This window comes from Salvelinus sp. IW2-2015, linkage group LG13 (genome assembly GCF_002910315.2).
Source record: "Salvelinus sp. IW2-2015 linkage group LG13, ASM291031v2, whole genome shotgun sequence".
NCBI lineage: Eukaryota > Metazoa > Chordata > Actinopteri > Salmoniformes > Salmonidae > Salvelinus > Salvelinus sp. IW2-2015.
In genome coordinates, this window is record NC_036853.1 from 41,363,756 (window position 1) to 41,381,976 (window position 18,221).

An 18,221-nucleotide genomic window follows, 5' to 3' on the forward strand; every position below is an offset into this window, starting at 1 on the left:
TACGGAGATCATAGGCATACCCCCCGCCCTCTTCTTACCGGAAAGATGTTTGTTTCTGCGTCGCGCGATGCATGAAGAAACCAGCTGGCTGCACCGACTCCGTTAGCGTCCCTTGAGTTAAGCCATGTTTCCGTGAAGCAGAGCACGTGCAATCCCCTGATGTCTCTCTGGAATGCTACCGCTGCTCGGATTTCATCAACCTTATTGTCAAGAGACTGGACATTGGCGAGTAGTATGCTAGGGAGTGGAGCGCGATGTGCCCGGTCTCCGAAGCCTGACCACGAGACCGCCTCGTTTTCCCTTTTTCGGCGTCGCACAGGGTCGCCGGCTGGATCAGATCCATTGTTTGGTGGAAGGCAAAACACTGGATCCGTTTCGGAAATCAGATTCCTGGTAGGAACGATGATGATTGACGTAATTCGTATATCATAGTTCCTCCCGACTGTATGTAATGAAACCTAAGATTACCCGGGTACTCCGATGTAAGAATATACACGAAAAAAAACAAATACTGCATATTTTCCAAGGAACACGAAGCGAGGCAGGGCATCTCTTTTCGCGGCCGGAAGTAAAATCTTATAAATAGACAGATGATTGATTTATGCAGTATATAGAGGAATGCATTTAATTCCACTAACAGACGGGCACGTCGCACCACCGCTCCCGAGCATACTACTCGCCAATGTCCAGTCTCTTGACAAAAAGGTTGATGAAATCCGAGCAAGGTAGCATTCCAGAGAGACATGAGAGCGTAACGTTCTTTGCTTCACGGAAACATGGCTACTCAGAACGCTACGGAGTCGGTCAGCCAGCTGGTTTCTTCAGCATCCGCCGACAGAAACCATCTTTCTGTAAGAAGAGGGGCGGGGTATGCCTTATGATTAACGAAAGAGTGGTGTGATCATAACAACAACAGAACTCAAGTCGTTCTGTTCACCCGATCTAAGCTCCTCACAATCAAATGTCGACGCTATATCTACCAAGAATTCTCGATCTATAATCACAGCCGATATATTCCCCCCCAAGCAGACACATCGATGGCCCTGAACGAACTTATTTGACTCTTGTAAACTGGAAACCAAACCTGAGGCTGCATTCATTTGAGCTGGGGATTTTAACAAGGCTAATCTAAAACAAACTCCCTAAATTCTATCAGCATATCGATTGTGCTACCAGGGCTGGAAACACCTAGACCATTGTTATCTAATTCCGCGACGCATATAAGGCCCTCCCCCGCCCCCTTTCGAAAAGCTGACCACGACTCCATTTTGTTGATTCCCGCCTAAACAGAAACTAAAACAAAGCTCCGCGCTCAGGTCTGTTCAACGCTGGTCCGACCAATCTGATCCACGCTTCAAGACTGCTTCGATCAACGGATTGGGATATGTTCCGCATGCGTCAACAACAAATTGACGAATAGCTGATTCGGTGAGCGAGTTTATTAGAATGCATAGCGATGTCGTACCACAGCCACTATAAACATTCCCAAACCAGAAACCTGGATTGAGCAGCATTCGCCGAAACTGAAAGCGCGAACCACTGCTTTTAACCAGGGCAAGGTGACCGAGAACATGACCGAATACAAACAGTGTAGCTATTCCTCCGCAAGGCAATCAAACAAGCTAAGTCTCAGTATAGAGACAAATAGAGTTGCAATTCAACGCTCAGACACAAGAGGTATGTGGCAGGGTCTAAGTCAATCACGGATTACAAAAAGAAAACCAGCCCCGTCGGGACCAGGATGTCTTGCTCCCAGACAGCTAAACAACTTTTTGCTCGCTTTGAGGACAATACATGCCACTGACACGGCCCGCTACCAAAACCTGCGGCTCTCCTTCACTGAGCGCATGAGTAAAACATTTAAACGTGTTAACCCTCGCAAGGCTGCAGGCCCAGACGCATCCCAGCCGCGTCCTCAGAGCATGCGCAGACCAGCTGGCTGGTGTTTTATGGACATATTAATCAAACCTTATCCAGTCTGCTGTTCCCACATGCTTCAAGAGGGCCACCATTGTTCCTGTTCCCAAGAAAGCTAAGGTAACTGAGCTAAACGACTACCGCCCCGTAGCACTCACTTCCGTCATCATAGTGCTTTGAGAGACTAGTCAAGGACCATATCACCTCCACCCTACCGGACACCCTAGACCCACTCCAATTTGCTTACCGACACATAGGTCCACAGACGACGCAATCGCAACCACACTGCCACACTGCCCTAACCCATCTGGACAAGAGGAATACCTATGTGAGAATGCTGTTCATCGACTACAGCTCAGCATTTAACATCATAGTACCCTCCAAAATCGTCTTCTAGCTTGAGACCCTGGGTCTCGACCCCACCCTGTGCAACTGGGTATTGGACTTCCTGACGGGCCGCCCCCCAGGTGGTGAGGGTAGGTAACATCTCCACCCCGCTGATCCTCAACACTGGGGCCCCACAAGGGTGCATTCTGAGCCCTCTCCTGTACTCCCTGTTCAACCACGACTGCGCGGCCATGCACTCCTCCAACTCAATCATCAAGTTTGCAGACGACACTACAGTGGTAGGCTTGATTACCAACAACGACGAGACGGCCTACAGGGAGGAGGGTGAGGGCCCTCGGAGTGTGGTGTCAGGAAAATAACCTTACACTCAACAAAAAAAAGGAGATGATCGTAGACTTCAGGAAACAGCAGAGGGAGCACCCCCCTATCCACATCAACGGGAGAGTAGTGGAGAGGGTAGTAAGTTTTAAGTTCCTCGGCGTACACATCAGACAAACTGAATTGGTCCACCCACACAGACAGCGTGGTGAAGAAGGCGCAGTAGCGCCTCTTCAACCTCAGGAGGCTGACGAAATTCGGCTTGTCACCAAAAGCACTCACAAACTTTTAGATGCAATCGAGAGCATCCTGTCGGGCTTTATCACCGCCTGGTACGGCAACTGCTCCGCCCACAACCGTAAGGCTCTCCAGAGGGTAGTGAGGTCTGCACAACGTATCACCGGGGGCAAACTACCTGCCCTCCAGGACACCTACAACACAGGAAGGCCATAAAGATTATCAAGGACAACCACCACCGAGACACTGCCTGTTCACCCCGCTATCATCCAGAAGGCGAGGTCAGTACAAGTGCATCAAAGCAAGGACTGAGAGACTGAAAAACAGCTTCTATCTCAAGGCCATCAGACTGTTAACCAGCCACCACTAACATTAAGTGGCTGCTGCCAACATACTGACTCATCTCCAGCCACTTTAATAATGGAAAAATTGATGTAAAAAAATGTATCACTAGCCACTTTAAACAATTCCACTTAATATAATGTTTACATACCCTACATTACTCATCTCATATGTATATACTATACTCTATACCATCTACTGCATCTTGCCATCTTTATGTAATACATGTCACTAGCCACTTTAAACAATGTGTCAGGATTCACCTAGCGGTCATGATTTGGGGCTGTACAAATGTTTGATGTATTAGAATAATTGATTATGCTTATGTTATATTAATCGAAGGGGAGGGGTTATAAGACCTAGACTATAGATTAACAATGTATATATATATATATATATACACTGCTCAAAAAAAATAAAGGGAACACTTAAACAACACAATGTAACTCCAAGTCAATCACACTTCTGTGAAATCAAACTGTCCACTTAGGAAGCAACGACTGATTGACATAAATTCACATGCTGTTGTGCAAATGGAATAGACAAAACGTGCGAAATTATAAGGATCCAATCAGCAAGACACCCCCAAAAAAGGAGTGATCTGCAGGTTGGTAACCACAGACCACTTCTCAGTTTCCGATGCTTCCTGGCTGATGTTTTGGTCACTTGTTGAATGCTGGCGGTGCTCTCACTCTAGTTGGTAGGCATGGAGACGCAGTCTACCAACCCACACAAATGGCTCAGGTAGTGCAGCTCATCCAGGATGGCACATCAATGCGAGCTGTGGCAAGAAGCGTTTGCTTCATTCGTCTGTCAGTGTAGGGTCCAGAGCATGGAATTGCGGCTAGCCAGGAACAGGCCAGACATCAGGAGACGAGGAGGAGGGCCGTAGGAGCAACAACCCAAGCACAGGACCGTACCCTCCTTGAGCAGGAGAGCACTGCCAGAGCCGCAAAATGACCTCCAGCAGGCCACACAGTGCCTCCAACCATTTTGCAGCGTAGTGTCACCCGGTGGCGGAGATACCACACCACGTTGCCAGACTCAAACCACTAAATAAGGTAAGCAGACACCCGTTTAATCTAAGTCTGTAATTAAATGGCATTTACTGGTGTGGTTTCCCTCTAACAAGTAAGTGGCACCTCACTCAATCTAAATTATAGACATACACTTTGAATATGACAGTCGGATTTAGTTTGGAGAAAGTACGTAACAGGCTATTGGTGAAATGCATGATGTCCATATAGGATGAATGAAATGAAAACTTGATGATTTTATTTGTTTACTAGTTTTTTATTATGCAGAGGTGGTTTGACGAGGCTATCTGAGGCATGCCCTATCTACGGAGGGGTGGCCGGTATTATTCGAGTGTTGTTTTGCAGAGGTGGTTTGACGAGGCTATCTGAGGCATGCCCTATCTACGGAGGGGTGGCCGGTTGAGTTAAATACTAGTTCGTTTTGCAGAGGTGATTCAGCGGTATTCACCTAATTTTATTTGTTAAAAGGTAGTTACCAAAATACTAGTTCTTTTTATTTTGTAGAGGTACCCAGCGAATGAGTTGTTGGTTATGAATGGTGCGTTGTATGTTTCATTGTTTGTTTTGTTGTGGATTATGGCAGGAGTTATTGTGTAATTGCCCAATAGTGGAATACAAAGTTAGGAATAGGACAGAAGTTATTCTAATAAAAGGTTGAACGTATTTGTTAGTGACAATTTTCTACCATAGAACAGTATTGGAAAAGTACAACCCTTTAGTATATCAGTAAGAGAATTATACAGGCGTTCTGTAGGATAAATAAATAAATAAATAATAATTAATTGTGATCGTATCACCACCAGGGGGCACTGGTGTATAATATAATTATTAAATCAAATCAAATTTAATTTGTCACATACACATGTTTAGCAGATGTTAATGCGAGTGTAGCGAAATGCTTGTGCTTCTAGTTCCGACAATGCAGTAATAACCAACGAGTAATCTAACATAACAATTCCACAACTACTGCCTTATACACACAAGTGTAAAGGGATAAAGAATATGTACATAAAGATATATGAATGAGTAATGGTACAGAATGGCATAGGCAAGATGCAGTAGATGGTATAAAGTACAGTATATACATATGAGATGAGTAATGTAGGGTATATAAACATAGTGTCATAGTTTAAAGTGGCTAACTTCTTGGCGCTAGGGGTCAGATTATTATTTTTTTTATTTGATTTTTTACTTTCCCAAGGTAAACGGACATTTTCTCTGGCCCAGATCGTAGAATATGCATATAATTTACAGATTAGGATAGAAAACACTCCAAAGTTTCCAAAACTGTCAAAATATTGTCTGTGAGTTTAACAAAACGTATTCTGCAGACGAAAACCTGAGAAAATATAACCCGGAAGTGATATATAAAAAAAAAAGTGTTTCCTTGACCGTCTTTCTTCCATTTATTAAAAGGGGTATCAACCAGATTCCTTTTCCAATGGCTTCCTCAGGCTGTGACCAGGCTTTAGACATAGTTTCAGGCTTTTATTTTGAAAAATGAGCGAGATGTTTCATAAGTAGTCAGGTGTCCTCTGAATGTTTCCTGCGTTCGAGAGAGGGGCTCCCCATTTTCCTTTCGTCTGAATGAATAGGTTATGGTCCGGTTGTAATATTATCGATTATGTTTGTTAAAAACAACCTGAGGATTGATTATAAAAAACATTTGACATGTTTCTACGACCATTACAGATACTTTTTGGAATTTGTCGAACGGAACACGGCTTTGGTTCTCTCAACATAATGCTCAAACCAAATTACGTTTTTTTGTGATAAAAGTAATATTTATCGAACAAAAAGAACATTTGTTGTGTAACTGGGAGTCTCGTGAGTGGAAACATCCAAAGATTATCAAAGGTAAGCAATTAATTTTTATTGCTTTTCTGACTTTCGTGACCATGCTAATTTGGGGCTAGCTGTTGTAGCATTGAAAGCTACACTCACAAAAACTTGGATTTCTTTCGCTGTAAAATATATTTTCAAAATCTGACACGATAGGTGGATTAACAACAAGCTACGCTGTGTTTTGGTATATTTCACTTGTGATTGCATGATTATAAATATTTTTAGTAATATTTTTGCATTTGGCGCCCTGCAATTCTAGCGGGGGTTTAGGAAAGTGATCCCGTAAAAGGGATCCGTAGCGCAGAGAAGTTAAGAGAGGACTACCATGCTGTTACCTCTCAGGCCCGTGTGTTAAATATATTTGAGTATAAGTAGAACCATTGACTATAGCATGGATCAAGTGAGAGTAGAATTACGATTACAGTATCACCCACTGTTATTTACAACACACTGAATGAAGATAGACAAGTTATATAGGCATATTCCTACATATTACACCCACTTCTGGATAACCTTATAGAAAAACACATTACACACAGACAATCTAAATATAAAGCCGGAGCATCATGGCAGTCAAATCAGAATTAGGAAATGGGAGCAATGAAGCCTGTCACACCTGTCGAATTCATGCAGAAGAAGTTTCCTGCTGTGGAATTTACAGACACTTAAGAAATGGCATGTATGGACTGATGGCAGGAAAAAATAAATATCCAATAGCTGGTTCATTCAATAAGACTTGGTTGGAATTAGTCAAGGAGATAATTCAGACAAGAAAAATGGGCAAACAGAAGGAGATGACGAGTGCCCTTGTTTCAGAAACTGATGGGAATGATGTTGCTTGAAGGACATATCTTCATGAACAAGGCTACCGTAACCAAACTAAAGCTAGAGAGAACAATAGAATGCGGAAAGAACGAACTTAGTCAAGACAGAACGGGAGTACTCTCTACTGCCCCGCCGCCGTATAACAATCAACCCAAAGGTACTCCGGGGTGACTATACACAGATCTACCCTCTTATACCACTGACTGAAGAAAATGGAGAAGCAACCACAATTACCCTCAAAGGAACTCTGATGAAGGAGGTGGATGACACAACAGCAGCAGCGAGCGGTATGAGAATAGAATTCGATGAAAAAAGGAGGCACAGTTCCTGGAGGGAGATTCCCTCATCACCCCACCTCACTCCACAAAAAGGGACAGACCATAGACATATGGCCGCCTGTAGAAAACAAACTAACTACTAAAGAAGTAAAAGTAAAATACAAAGTGTTACCATCCATGGGTGTCCTATTCAGGGACCAGAGAGACAGGAAAGAAAGAAGGAAGACTGGCAAATAATAAGTTATATACATTACGAAAAGAAAAGAGAAAGTTGATAGAAGATCTACAAATGCTAATTGATAAGATTAAAGAGACAATGGACACAGATGATGTGGAGGAAAGTCAAAAGCTGAAATATGAGGTCAGACAAGCCAAAGATATGGTAAGACGCTACCAGAGGGAGGTAGAAGAGTGTGAAGAARAACTGAGAGATTTAGGGAGAGATAGAAAGGGAGAGATATTTTCTATGCCCTTGGTGTATCGTATGAGTCCAGGGGGACAGGTGACTCAAGAATACAAGGCTTGTAGTTTTGGAGACCTGGAAATAGCAGTAAAAGGCATGCCCAGGATCTCGAAAGGAGCAGATGGGTGGATACAGACTTTTCAGCATTTACACGGGCACAACGAAAACCTGTGCCTAGTGGACCTCAAGGCGCTACTGGCGAGGATGATGACACCAGGGCAATTAGAGGCGCTGTTGTTGAGAGCCCGCATCGATGATATTCCACCTGAAACAGTATTGAGTGAAGTCCGAGCACCCTTGTGGAGGACTCTAAGATATGAATACCCCACTGTAAGAGATATGACCAGACTAAGCCATGTGGCCCTCGACGAAAACACAGATTTCGCAGAATGGCTTGAAAAGTTTAAAGCAATATGGAATGAGGAACTCAGAGAAAGATATTACCAGAATGACACTGGAGAACACATGTTCTATGATTATACTGCCAGGAATTGCCCTGAACCCATCAGAAAAAAAGGTTGAAGATGAAATAGGATGGGACCGAAAGACTGGGGGAGAGAAAGAAGAGTATCTCAGACATTGGTTCAGGAACTGGGAGAAACAAAAGTATGATGAGAAATCGAGGAATGGAGGTTTAGACACTGCACTGAAGAAGGCCCAGCTTGCACAGATCGAGAAAGGAAGTGGTGGGTTTACTCAAAATGTGATGGCTGCTCAAGTTGTTCCTACAGGCTCACCACAACCACAACCTGCAGCCCCCCCACAGTCACATCTGGTACCCGTGAACCTGGTGCCTGCAGGATATGTACCTTTCCCTATGCAGCCTTATGGTAAACCACAACCATGGACTGGAAGAGGATATGGGCCCGCCAGAGCCCCTCGTGACTGGACAAACACTCAATGCTGGACCTGTGGGCAATTGGGACATATGAGTTTGCAGTGCGGAGGACTTGGAAGAGGAAATGATTACAACAGGGGTAGAGGAAACTTTGGGCCTGGCAGAGGGAGAGGAACTTTCCCTCTGCATATTACCTACCATGGCAACAATATACTCCTCAGCCACAGTACCACTCGCCCGGAGCTTAAAATGCTCCCAGGGAGCCACATATGCCCCATGGACAAGAAGGACAAGTTTATGATAGAGGACAGGCATGGCCAATGGGAAATCAGAACACCAACCGTTCTCATTTCCCCTCAGAATCAACAATGAAGGTGCCTGACTCCCCTGCTCCAGTATGAATTCAATGATGGAAGAGAAGAGCCAATGGTTACTCTTAATGTTATGGACATGACCTATCATTTATAATAGACACTGAAGCTCACTGTTCCTGTTTAGGCAAACCTGGACAAGTTGTTGGAGCATCCCTGAGCAAATCATTAGTAACAATAACAGGGGCATCTGGACAGCCCAGGAATGTGTACCGGACAAAAACTTGTTTGAAGAACCTCTGCTTGACTCTGACATGGTGTTGTTTGTTGATGGATCTGCCTATATAGATCAAAGCTCAGGGTAGTAACATGTAGGGTTTGCTGTAGTAGATGTGGGAGGTGATATTGAGGTTATACGACCCCTACCAGACCATTTATCAGCACAACAGGCAGATTTATTAGCTCTGACCACAGCTTGTGAATTGGGGGAAGGGAAGCCTTTACTGGCTACTCTGACTCAGCATATGTTATTGTGGTTTGTTTGTCATGGTGTAGGATTTGGAGAGCAAGCGTGTTTACTAATTCCACAGACACACCTATTAAAAACAGACCTTATTGTTGAACAGTTGTTTGAAGCTATGTGAAAACCTAATACATTGGCTATTGTTAAGGTTGAGGCATACACGGGTTGGTGTGATAATGCTAGAATTAGTAACAGCAAAGCTGATGAGGCCACCTAATTGCTGTTTCCTTTTGTCACACACATGCATTTAATTGTATTAGTTGGTTGTATCATTTGAAACTACTGATATTCTCAATCACCAGGTGTGGAGGGAGAGAGGGTGTTCTCTCTGTCCTAGGTCTGGCTTATGGCTACATCTTTTGTCTGGCATGCCCTGTTTACCATCAACCATGATTTTATTATTTGCCGATTGGCTCATGGAGTGAGCCATTCGTCAAAAGGGGGATATGAGAGCAGAATGGAGGGGGAAACCGTTTGAAAATTTGAATCAGTATGCAAAAGTTCATTTATCGTTGCGCCACATGTTTGTTATATAATATAGACAAGGGAACTCCACTGCAACCAGGGAAGTTCCCCACTCCAAAAAGAACTTGTCAACATAGCTATGGATTTTATAGACATGATAGAGTGAAAAGAAAGATACTGCCTGGTGATAATTGACAGGTTTACCAGGTGGGTGGAACCATCCAACTGCRTTGCGCGAACAGTTGCAAAATTGCTAGTTAGGAAAATTATACTCAGGTTCGGAATACCTGAGGTTTGTCTGCAGACAATGGGACCCATCTCTTTGGAGATGTGGTTACCCAAATGGCCAAAATGATGGGTGTTGACCAGAAGTTTGTGTCCATCTATCAACCGTGGAGTAACGACAGTTACTGAGGGCTAATAAGAACATGAAATGCTCCCTTGCCAAACTATGCCATTCCATAGGAATGACATGAGTAGAGGGGTTACCTTTTGTCCTCATGAAAATGCACATCAGCCTTAATAAAAGGTATAGGGTGTACACCTTATGAAATGTTAACAAGACGACAAATGAACACCCCAAGGGTGAGATCTATGACTGACCGATAGATAGACACAACTGAGAGTGTGACCATCTTGAGTACATGAAGGAACTAACTTCTGTTGTAAGTTCTCTCCACTCTCACACTAGGAAAGCAGCAGAACCAATCCCAAGTGAAGACCCTGACGAGCTACCCATAAACGTTGGAGAATGGGTGAAACTCATGGTCCAAAAGCAAAAATGGAACCAACCACGATGGATGGGTCTGTTCCAGGTAACCATGATAACACCAACAGCCCTGCGTGTAGAGGAGAGGTCCGGCTGGCATCATATCTCCCAGAATGGAAGCCATGGATGAGCGACTGGAGGGAGGGAGAGCAGGGCCCCGAGGACATCTGAAGGAGGAAGCAGGCCAGAAGAACCAACAGAGGGTTCAGCCACAGAACCTGAAGAGTCATCAGATGTCGAGGAAACCATCATACACACACACACTATGGTTGTGAAACAAGAAAATCGCAACCATGGAAAAACACATGCAGGGCATTTATTGCTCTCCAAATCCTACCCGTTTCCATGGTGGACGGGGGATGTGGAGAATAATAAATGGGTGAAAACAGTAACATACATAGGATTACAGGGGAGGGGGAACACATCTGGCACACGGGTAATGATTTTCAATAAACCCACCTCCACAGCATTTCTGTGGGGAACCCAGGCAGTACCAATTGGAAAGAATGATTTTGGATGTAGATTACTACATTTTATGAAAAGGAACAAAACTAGGGCTCGACAAAGAAAAAGCCATTATACTATTCTGATGTTGGTCAAAGGGGGAAGGAAGCAGCATGGGAAGTTGTAGTAATGGGGTAAATGGATTAATAATTTGACATACTCCATGCAGGTCCTTACTAATTTCATAAAACAGGGTTTTACTCAGTTGTCACTAAATATGCAGAATTTGAAGGCAGTAGTGACCAGAGACAAAATGGCACAAATTGGCTAAAGACAGAGGGGCCTACAGGTCCCTTGGAATAAATGATTAGGATTACTGTGTCATGTTGCTTCCTAACTCCTCTGACAACATGACAGTTATTATTAATGACCTGGCTAAATTAGGAGGTACTCTGGGAAAAGCTGTCAACACCATCTTTTACCAAATTGGACACTGGTTTAATGGTGTATTTGGAAACGTGATGGGTAAGGTAATGATGTCCAGGTCTGCCATGATTGTTCCACTCCTGGTAGGACTACTGTGTTTTGTTGTTGCTTTAGGTATAATAAAATGCTTGGCTAGAAAGACTGTTGAACATTTGGGGATTATGGGACACATGTATGTTGGGGTGGTCACAAGAAGGGAGCAAATTTACCTAATGTGGTAGAGGGAAGATATGGGAGATACTGGAGCTTGTCATGTATATATGGGTCAACTGAGAGAAGAGTATAGTGATAGGAGAAACTATGCTAAAGGGGATTAGATTTACTGTAACAAGAGACAGGTGTAAACATTTCCAGGATAGAAGAAGGCATGGGAGCACCTTTTGGATAGATGTGGGTATGTAGTGACAAGAAGTATCTCACTTTACCTCCTGGATGGGGGGGGGTGTTTATATTTGGGGAGAACAGAAATGTATATTTTAAGAATTCCAGTCACCGATCTTTTCAATGAAACAGGTATAACCAACTCTGGGGAACTGAAGCGTGCCAAATGCCTCAACTCAGACAATCAGAAAGCCTATTGTCATGTCCCACACCCGGGTGAGATTTTTGGTATGTCAATCATACCCTCCTGGGGTGTGGCTGTCCTAGGAAAGTGGGTAAACAATTTAACTTACTTTTTACAGTCCCATATGAATTTAACGATCCGAGGATTCAGTCAACTCTCATTAGATGTCCAAAATCTGAAAGCAGTTATCAGCCGCCATGAGTTGGCTTTAGATTATCTTTTGGCGAAGGAAGGAGGACACTAACGTACTAGGTATTGTTGATCCTGAAAATTGTGTTTTGCTCCTCCCTGACTCCTGAGAATATGACAGAAATTATTGACAAGATTGCTGATCTTAGTAAATCTCTAAAAAACTTAAAAATCTGGTTTTGACAAAATTGGTGACTGGTTTAATGTTAAATTTGGAAATGTGGGAAAAGTTATGTTGACTTTGTTTTCTTTGTTTACTCCTATACTTGTAGGTTTGGTGATTTTGGTTACTGTTTATATTTGTAAGAAAATGACTAACTGCTCTTGAACATGCTGGAATGATGGTGTTGGTGGAATCTGATACAAATTGTGCTGAAGGTGATACTGGTGCATTTATAATTTCTCTTAATCCCATTGTTTATTTAACTCTGTGGTTCTTCCCAGGACTCAGGAGGAATGGGAGTATAGCCAGATTCACCCACCCCCAACAGCATTCCAGGAACCTTAGGAGTTGTTTCTCCCTTTAGAAGGTCATCCCCGGGATCAAATGGATCCGGGGTATATGCCTAATCTATTTGATTTCAGAGGAGAATATTATGATTGAAGCTGTGAGACTAATTAGTCTCAAAGGGGGAAATGTCAGGATTCACCTAGCGGTCATGATTTGGGGCTGTACAAATGTTTGATGTATTAGAATAATTGATTATGCTTATGTTATATTAATAGAAGGGGAGGGGTTATAAGACCTAGACTATAGATTAACTATATATATATATAGTTTTAGAATTGTTCCACGGTTGTTTTCTGTCTGTCTCTGTCTGAGACAGAACTCTGCAGGGGAGTGTGGGAGATAAGAGACGAATTAGACATTCCACAATAAATCAGCTTTGGGGAGTGGACGTTTACTGCTAAGTGTAAGATACCACTAAAAGCCATTGTTTATATAGGGTTTTGGTCTCAGGAGTAGAAAGGTAATGACTTAGTCAGTGACATCACTAAGGCGGGACTTCGGTTTAATAAAACAACTTGAGACCTTTTGTTTGATGCAGAACTTACTCAGAAACATGCGTGCTATGTTCCTGTTTGTCAACTTCTGTCTGCAATTGCATTAACCTCACTAGGGTAGGGGGCAGCATTTGGAATTTTGGATGAAAAGCATGCCCAAATTAAACTGCCTGCTTCTCGGGCCCAGAAGATATGATATTCATATAACTGGTAGATTTGGATAGAAAACACACTACAGTTTCCAAAACTGTTCAAATGGTGTCTGTGAGTATAACAGAACTGATTTGGCAGGCGAAAACCTGAGAAAAATCCATTCAGGAAGTAGTTTTTTTTGTTGGTTTTGTAGTTTTCTATTCAATGCCATTACAGTATCCATTGACTTAGGACTCAAATTGCAGTTCCTATGCCTTCCACTAGATGTCAACAGTCTTTAGAAATTGTTTCAGGCCTGTATTCTGAAAAATGAGGGAATAAGAGCATTCGGAATGACTGGACGCTAAAGTTTTCATGCGCACGACAGAGAGATAGCAATTCTTGTTAACTTTTTAAATTGACGACGTTATTGTCCTGTTGAAATATTATAGATTATTTAGGCTAAAAAACAACCTGAGGACTGAATATAAACATCGTATGACATATTTCTATGAACTTTACGGATACAATTTGGATTTTTTTGTCTTCCTGTTTTGACTGCGTTTGAGCCTGAAGAAAACGCGCTAACAAAATGGAGGTTTTTGTATACAAAGAGACTTTATCGAACAAAAGAAACATTTATTGAGTAAATTAGCGTCTGCTGAGTGCAACCATATGAAGATCATCAAAGGGATTCATTTTATCTCGATTTCTGACTCTGTTCTACTTGGCTGGTTACTGTGTGGGCTATGTTCGTGAGGTATGCTTTCGCCGTAAAGCATTTTATTTTATTTTTTAAATCTGACACCGTGGTTGGATTCACAAGAAGTTCATCTTAAACCTATGTAAAATATGTTTTGTTTTCTGAATTTTTATAATGAGTATTTCTGTATTTCAATTTGGCGCCCAGCAGTTTCACTGGCTGTTGAAGAGGTGGGACGCTAACGTCCCGCATAACCAAGAGAGGTTAATAAAGGTTTTTGAATGATTTAATTAAAGATATTGTCATAATGCTAATTTTACCAATGAACCAATGATTGACAAAGGACGTAAGGAACGAACCCTAACAAATGACACTTTTATATGTTTACATATCCTACATTACTCATCTCACATGTATATACCGTACTCTATACCATCTACTGCATCTTGCCTATGCCGTTCTGTACCATCACTCATTCATATATCTTTATGTACATATTCTTTACCCTTACACTTGTGTGTATAAGGTAGTTGTTGTGAAATGTTAGGTTAGATTACTCGTTGGTTATTACTGCATTGTCGGAACTAGAAGCACAAGCATTTCGCTACACTCGCATTAACATCTGCTAACCATGTGTATGTGACAAATCAAATTTGATTTGAGAAGAAGCAACTTGCTTGGTCCAAGATGCATGATGGACATTAGACCGGTGGAAATCTGTCTTTTGGTCTGATCAGTCCAAATTTGAGATTTGTTTCCAACCGCGTGTCTTTGAGACGCAGAGTAGGTGTGGTTCCCACTGAAGCATGGAGGAAGTGGTGTGATGGTGCCTTGTTGGTGACACTGATTTATTTACAATTCAATCACTTACCCAGCATGGCTACCACAGCATTCTGCAGCGATACTCCATCCCATCTGGTTTGCGCTTAGGGGACTATCATTTGTTTTTCAACAGGACAACGACCCAACATGTGGTTCCCACTGAAGCATGGAGGAAGTGGTGTGATGGTGCCTTGTTGGTGACACTGATTTATTTACAATTCAATGCACTTACCCAGCATGGCTACCACAGCATCTGCAGCGATACTCCATCCCATCTGGTTTGCGCTTAGTGGGACTATCATTTGTTTTTCAACAGGACAACGACCCAACATGTGGTTCCCACTGAAGCATGGAGGAATGGTGTGATGGTGCCTTGTTGGTGCACTGATTTATTTACAATTCATGCACTTACCCAGCATGGCTACCACAGCATTCTGCAGCGATACTCCATCCCATCTGGTTTGCGCTTAGTGGGACTATCATTTGTTTTTCAACAGGACAACGACCAACATGTGGTTCCCACTGAAGCATGGAGGAAGTGGTGTGATGGTGCCTTGTTGGTGACACTGATTTATTTACAATTCAATGCACTTACCCAGCATGGCTACCACAGCATTCTGCAGCGATACTCCATCCCATCTGGTTTGCGCTTAGTGGGACTATCATTTGTTTTTCAACAGGGACAACGACCCAACATGTGGTTCCCATGAAGCATGGAGGAAGTGGTGTGATGGTGCCTTGTTGGTGACACTGATTTATTTACAATTCAATGCACTTACCCAGCATGGCTACCACAGCATTCTGCACGATACTCCATCCCATCTGGTTTGCGCTTAGTGGGACTATCATTTGTTTTTCAACAGGACAACGACCCAACACCCTCAGGTTGTTAAGGGCTATTTGACCAATAAGGAGAGTGCTGGAGTGTTGCATTAGATGACCTGGCCTCCACAATCGACTGACCTCAACCCAATTGAGATGGTTTGGGATGAGTTCGACCGCAGAGTGAAGGAAAAAGCAGCCAACAAGTGCTCAGCATATATGGGAACTCTTCAAGAGTGTTGGAAAAGCATTCCAGGGTGAAGCTGGTTGAGAGAATGCCAAGAGTGTGCCAAAGCTGTCAAGGGTGGCTACTTTGAAGACAATATACACTTTTTTTGGTTACGAAATGATTCCATTTGTTTTATTTCATAGTTTTGATGTCACTATTATTCTACAATGTAGAAAATAGTAAAAATAAAGAAAAACCCTGGAATGAGTAGGTGTGTCCAAACTTTTGACTGGTACTAAGAACATATTACCTCGACTAATCGGTAACCCTGTATATAGCCTAGTGTTTTATTGTTGCCCTTTTATTTTTTTTAACTTTAGTTTATTTAGTAAGTATTTTTCTTAACTGCATTGTTGGTTAGGGTTTGTAAGTAAGCATTTCACAGTAAAGTCTACACCTGTTGTATTCGGCACATGTGACAAATAAAATTTGATTTAAACTAAGGAAACAAAAGGTGAAAATTGTGCAAGGGAGGGGTGTAGCAATATGCGTCCTACTGGGGTGGTCTTACCTCTGCTACGTCTGGCAGGCGCGGGACTGAAAGGAATCATGGAGTTGCAGTCCAGAAACTGGGTCGAGGAGGCTGTTCCACTGGAGGGGGTAAGGGAGCTTCGTCTACCCTTATCAGGGGACACCAGGCTCGCTGTGTGTGTGTGTGGGGGGGGGGGGGGTTTAAAGTTGTTTGAAATTGAGATGACACAATAAAACTAAATCTCAGTTGAGCTTATTGCTTCTGGGCTCAGAGTAATCATGCTTCAACTGGCTTCATCAGGTTCAGTTCAATTGAAAATCATTGCCAGAGACTGATGATAGTGGCTGCGTGTGCGTTATACTGTGTGTGTGTGTGTGTGTGTGTGTGTGTGTGTGTGTGTGTGTGTGTGTGTGTGTGTGTGTGTGTGTGTGTGTGTGTGTGTGTGTGTGTGTGTGTGTCTTACATAGCAGGCAGACCAAATGAAGAGTCAGTGGAGTCGTTGGCGTACCACTGGGGGTCATGGCTGGGGGAAGGGATCCAGCCTCTGGAGGGGCTGACTGAGGTACAGGGTAGGAGCTTAGAGCACTCACTACCATTCAGCTTGGCAGGAGAGAGGGATGCCTCATCACCTGAGAGCGAGCGAAAGAGACAGCACATGAGAGAGATGTAAACAGATACAGGCTACACTACAAAAACAGTACAAAATCCTATTTTTAGAAGCACACGCACCTAATAACGCCCCCTTCACTTACCGTAGTGTGCCGAGTTGATGGCCAGCTCAATGATTGAGTCACTGATGTGCGTTTGTGGCCCTCCAGGAGCCATGGCTTCCTCCAGGGGTCCCGGGAGAGAGATGTCCAGTAGAGAGGCCACGCTGGGCGGGGAGAGGAGAGAGTCACCTGCCACTCCTGGAGACAGAGGGGTGAGGCCGTTCTGCAGCGAAACCTGGTGGAGGGTTAGTGAAAAAATGATACAGGGTTAGAATTAATGTATAGAAAATATTAAAATCTGTGCTCTTATTGGATAAGTTCCTGTGGCACCTCCCTCTTTCAAAACAGCTTGAACACGACCCAGGTTGATCTCTCTCCATCATCGTTTCTCTTTCCCTTCTATCAGTGTTCAACTCACCTCAGAGGCCTGCTGAAGGAGCTGTGTCTGGGGAGGACCATGACTAGCATGCGCCACTCCAGGGTGAGAGGTCGAGAGGGGCCTTCCGTCTGGACTGGGGGCCTCCAACTCCCGACAGGGGCTGCCTGGGATGATGCCTGCTGACTTGGCTGCCAGGTCAATGGCACCTGGATGGAAAAATATAGACTCATCACACATTGAATTGTCAAGAGTCTGATTACAGATGAATTGCACCATCATGTTTTAGCTTGCGCCAATTTCCAGCATCAGTGGGCCTGGCCTAGGTGGGCTTTAAAATAAGAAAATTGTTTAAAAATGTTAAAGAGAAAAACATGACCAGGTCCTAAAACTAACACCCGCCATCTGCCAACAGAGTAGATTTTGGCATTGGTGGGTAAGAGGTCTACTTCACCAGCCACGTTGGTGGGTCGACAGGGCTCCACAGTGCGAGTATTTCACTTGCATTAGTGAATACAAATAACCAAGTATGATCACATTTATAGCAATATACACTACATGACCAAAGGTATGTGGACATCTGTTCGTCAAACATTCCAAAATCATGGGCATCAATATGGAGTTGGTCCCCCCTTTGCTGCTATAATAGCCTCCACTCTTCTGGGAAGGCTTTTCACTAGATGTTGGAACATTGCTGGGGGGACTTGCTTCCATTCAGCCACAAGAGCAATAGCGAGGTTGGGAACTGAT

At 43.3% G+C, this 18,221-nt stretch overlaps 1 pseudogene; it reads right to left on the reverse strand.

Moving 5' to 3' along the window:
* Positions 1–18,221, reverse strand: part of LOC111971488 (protein cramped-like) — a 72,560-nt pseudogene that overhangs the window by 9,211 nt on the left and 45,128 nt on the right.